Raw genomic sequence first — 5,392 nt, forward strand, 5'->3', positions numbered from 1 at the left:
GGAAGCCGTAATGCTCAGCCATAGGGATGAGCAAAGTGAGCTTCAGATGCTACATCCAAAGTCACTTTTCTAAAAAAAAACTAGTTTTAATGCTGTATGGCAGGGGCGTTTGCTAGGTTAAAACATTTAGGGCCTGGGCCCCTTATCTTTTGTACCAGGCCCTGAACGTCCTGCGTGCCAGCTAGATACAACTGTATTGCCATCCCCAGAACCGAAATACAATTGAATCTAATGCACTGGAAGAGCTAAAGGACCTGTGGTGACATCACAGGTCATGTGACCAGCAAAACAGGCAGTGGTTGAGAAGGACCTGCGATGATGTCACCATCATGTGACCAGTGCAGGAGAGGATGGCAGTGAAGAGGAGAAGTCCTGGGAGAGGAAGCTGTGGTGAGGTCTGCTATAGGAGGAGAGGTAAGTGAAGGGAGAGGCATAGCAATGCTGGGAGTTGTGGTTATTTAACTGGGACTGTATGTTAGGGCTGAAGGGAGAGGTGTTATTTACATGGGACTGTATGTTGGAGGGGCTGGGGAGGCAGTAATGTTATTTACATGGGACTGTATGTTGAAGGCAGCTGTGGAAGGCAGTGATGTTATTTATATGGGACTGAATGTTGGAGGGGGCTGGGGCAGGGTGATGTTATTTACATGGGGCTGTATGTTGATGGCAGCTGTGGGAGGGAATTATGTTATTTACATGGGACTGTATGCTGAAGGCGGCTGTGGGAGGGAGTGGTGTTATTTACATGGGACTGTATGTCAGAGGGGGCTGAGTGAGGCGGTGATGATATTTACATGGGGCTGTATATTGATGGCGGCTGTGGGAGTGAGTGATGTTATTTTCATGGGACTGAATGTTGAGGGGGCAATGTTATTTACATGGGGATGTATGTTGAAGGTGGCTGGTGGGAGGGAATTATGTTGTTTGCAGGGGACTGAATGTTGAGGGGATGATGTTTACATAGGATTGCATGTTGGAGGCAGCTGGGGAGAGGGTGATGTTATTTACTTGGGACTGTATGTTGAAGGCGGCTGGGGAGGAGGTGATGTCATTTACATGGGACTGTATATTGGAGGGGGCTGGAGAGATGGTGTGATGATATTTACATGGGATTCTATGGCGGAGGGAGGGAAATATTGTTATTTATATGGGACTATATATAGGAGGGGTTGAAGCATAATCAGCAGGTTATCTACAGAGGATGTGAACAAGTGGAAAGGTGCTGATGAGCGTTTTGAAGAGTTGACTTATTTAACCAATAAAAATCCTATAAAAAGCAGTAATGAAAAAGAGCAATGTAAAAATATACATGTTCTCTATAAGTTAATTACAGTCAAAGAAAAGTTTTTCTTTTTGTGATATAATTTAGGTTTAGGTTTCTATACTTGACAGTTCAGTGTAATAACACTGTACCACTTTTAGTATTGTGCCTCCGCATGAATTCTGGCATACACTGTGCCAAAATGTAGCACATTTTTGGTGCAATTTGGTGAATCTCATTATAAACATATTTATGAACCAATGAATAAAAAGATCAATCCACTGTGGCTTATACACCAAGGGGGCACGGCTATGTGCTTAAAGATGCTACATTTGTGTCAAAATGCTGGGGAAAAAATCCTGCAGCAAAGTAAGCTAACCACTAGATGCAATGACGTTAGACTACACAGTCTATAGCTACACCAGATGTATCATCCAGCATCAGACACTATGATAAATCTGGATTTTTAGATTGACTATCTAAGTTTACACTGTCTATTAGGCAGGATTAAAATCTTCCCTGCTTTGATTGGATCACTAAGAGATTGTGTCATGGTTACTTCATGAGGTGAAGTTCTGCAAAGTTTAACTCCTTAATGCAAAACATAACTGTATGCCATTTGCATGTAAGAGGGGTTGTCCAGGTTTGGAGCTGAACCCGGACCTCCCCTTCACTATATATAGCAGTTTGTTTACTGCTGGTAACGTACCTGGCTTTTTTCTCAGTATGCTAGGCGGAGGCTTCTGCCTAGCAGTGATCCCAGTGATGTCACCAGCACTAATCTTTAGCCCTGCCTTAGCCTGTAAAAGACTCATTTGTGGCGGTGACATCACTGGGCTCACTGATAGGCAGAAGTCTCCATCAAACATACCAATGTGAAGCCTGGTACATGACTGGCAGTAAAGAAAAAGCCCTTGTCGTGAGCGATGCAAGGCAAGGGGAGCCAGAAATGATCCAATGCTCCACTTATACACGGTAAATGAGTGAAGGGGAGCTTATGTCTGGGTTCAGCTCTGAACCCGGACAACCCCTTTAAGGAATAGGTTCACAAGTGAAGCTCTCTCCATACAAGGTGGGTGACTGTATGTAATACAACTGATATCCAGTCACAATTACTGGGATCTGAGAAGACTCCAATCCCATTCATTTAACAAATCATAGTTTTATGGCTTTCGCTTCTGCGGCATTTCCCAAGCAGTAAAACTAACCTGGTACCAGTTTTTGCCTTTGAATCACCTTGTTCTGACCTCCATAACTTTTTTTTAGTTATGTCTAAGGAGTTACTTTTTTGTGGGGAAATCTGTACTTTTTATTGATACCATTTTGGAGTGTGTATGACTTTTTCATTGCTTTTTATTCAATATTTGATTTTTACTTTTTTATGTTATGGAGTTCACCTAACAAGATAAAATTGCAGGGGCAATATTCTAATTAGCAATATTTTGCAACTATTTGGGCAAATATTCGTCATATATGTGTGAATTAGATAATTCTCGATTATTGCGAAAATCGGCAATGTAATATGTGCGTATTGAGCGCGCAATACAGGAGTGCGTCACTGTTGCAAATTTTTAAAGCTGCCAGAAGTTTCCTGAGACTGGAGAAAATGGTTGGCACGGCAGAACATTACAATAGCTTTATATGCAGATAGACTGCTCCAATATATTTGCGATTGCGCAAATCGTCAATTAATGATGCACATATTTTTTCGCACTACGTGCAGCTTCACATTTCAGCAGGTCTGACTACATATTAGTGATTGGTGCACTAAGTATTGTTGTGAACTTGTGACATCACAGCACTATGTCTGCAGCATGTATGTATGTAGGTCCTATCAGCTGCACTATATCGCTATCTAACCCAGGGGCGTTGCTAAGGTCTCAAAAGATCCGGGGCACAAGCCCCAATAAATATGTTCCCCCCCCCCCCACACTTTGCTGTACTTGTTATACAGCAGCACTTACCTGTCACATCCAGGGCCTTCAGGTGACGTCTCCTCTCTGTCATCATCTTCTCTGTAGATCTTCTCTCTCATCATCTTCTCCACTCGGTCTGGACAACTTCTTCTCTCAGCCGCCTCGTCTCTGCAGAGTGTGACACACAGACATCTTAGCTTCCTCACATTCTATCATTATCCCCCAACTGGAGTCCCCACAGTGTTATCCTGCTGCTTGCAGTTTTTTTAGGTCCGCCTCCAAAATGGAACTGGGGGGCGTACAAATGCATTCTGAATGGATCTGCATCCATTCAGAATGCATTTGGGTTAAACTGATGCATTTGGGGCTGCTTGTGAGAGCCTTGAAATGGATCTCGCAAGCGGATCCCCAAGCGCAAGTGTGAACGTAGCATAAACATTAAGTCCCATGTACATAAACATCATTCCCCCCACCATCCACTTTTAACATACAGTCCCATGTAAATAGCATAACTCCCTCCCCCTGCCACCTCAAGCACACAGTTCCATGTCAATAACATCCCTCCCTTCTGCCCTAACATACAGTACATCCCAGTTAAATAACTACAACTCCCAGCATTGCTCTGCCTCTCCCTTCACTTACCTCTCCTCATGTACAGACATCACCATTCTCCTCTTCACTCCAGTCCAATCCTGCACTGGTCACATGATGGTGACAACATCCAGGTCATCCTATCACAGCCTGTTTTGCTGATCACGTGACCTGTGATGTCACCACAGGTCCTTCATCTCTTCCCAGTGTATTAGATTCAATTGTATTGCCGTTCTGTGTACGGCAATACAGTTGTATCTAGAAGGCAGGCAGGACGTTTGGGGCCTGGGACCCGAATGTTTTAACCTAGCGATGCCCCTGAACCTACACTGACTATCTCCCACTATCTGTATTATATATATAAACTAACTAACTACCTAAAGTAATTAAAAAGTAAAGCACAGAGCACAGCAATGACACTGCTGTCTCTCTCAGAACTCCATAAAACTACAGAAAATGGCTGCTGGGGAGGTTCTTATATAGTAAAGGTGTAGGCAACTTTTCTATTGGTTGCTAGGGATGTTGCTAAGCTCTGACAAAGACGTTGCAGCCTTTTCATTGACCCACAAGCAAGAAGGGAGGTTAATGATGGAAAAAAAAAAATATCTAGAATATTCACGAATACGAATATATTGCACTATATTCTAAAAATTTGCGAATTCGCAATTTGAATATTCGCGCCCAACACTATATTTTAACTGTTGGAGCATTTTGGGACACGGTAGAGCAAATGATCTTTTTTTTTTTTTTTTTTTTTTATTTTTTTTTACAAAAATTAACTTTTTTACACATTTTAAGTCTCCTTTAGGGAAATTTAACATGCAATTGTTAGATCGCTTCTCCCATAAACTACAAAGAATTAACATTGCAGTCTATGGGAATTGTTTTATGTTCTTATCAAGCCCTGCCACCTACAGGCCTCCATAGGAACTACTGTTGTGATAGCCTTGGATCCCTCAGAGGGACTGAGGCTATCACTGGAAACACACAGCTCCCCTTAGGCCCCTTTCACACGGGCGAGTATTCCGCACGGATGCGATGCGCGAGTTGAATGCATTGCGTAATTTCTATGGGGCTGTTCACATGAGCGGTGATTTTCACGCATCACTTATGCGTTTCGTGGAAAACGCAGCATGCTATATTTTGTGTGTTTTTCACATAACGCAGGCCCCATAGAAATGAATGGGGTTGCGTGAAAATCGCAAGCATCCGCAAGCAAGTGCGGATGCTGTGCGATTTTCACGCACGGTTGCTTAGGAGACGATCGGGATGGAGAGCCGATCATTATTATTTTCCCTTGTAACATGTTTATAAGGGAAAATAATAGCATTCTGAATACAGAATGCATAGTAAAATAGCACTGGAGGGGTTAAAAAAAAAAGAATACAAAATTTAACTCCCCTTAATCCACTTGATCGCGAAGCCCGGGATCTCCTTCTGTCTTCAGCTTAGCTTTGTGGAAGAACAGGACCTGTGGTTACGTCACTCCCGTCATCACATGATCAATCACCGTGATAAAAGATCATGTGATGGATGATGTGATGACCGGAGTGACGTCACCACAGGTCCTGTTCCTCCACACATCTAAGATGAAGACAGAAGGAGATGCCGGCTTCGCAATCAA

Source organism: Bufo gargarizans, chromosome 9 (assembly GCF_014858855.1).
Source record: "Bufo gargarizans isolate SCDJY-AF-19 chromosome 9, ASM1485885v1, whole genome shotgun sequence".
Classification (NCBI taxonomy): Eukaryota; Metazoa; Chordata; class Amphibia; order Anura; family Bufonidae; genus Bufo; species Bufo gargarizans.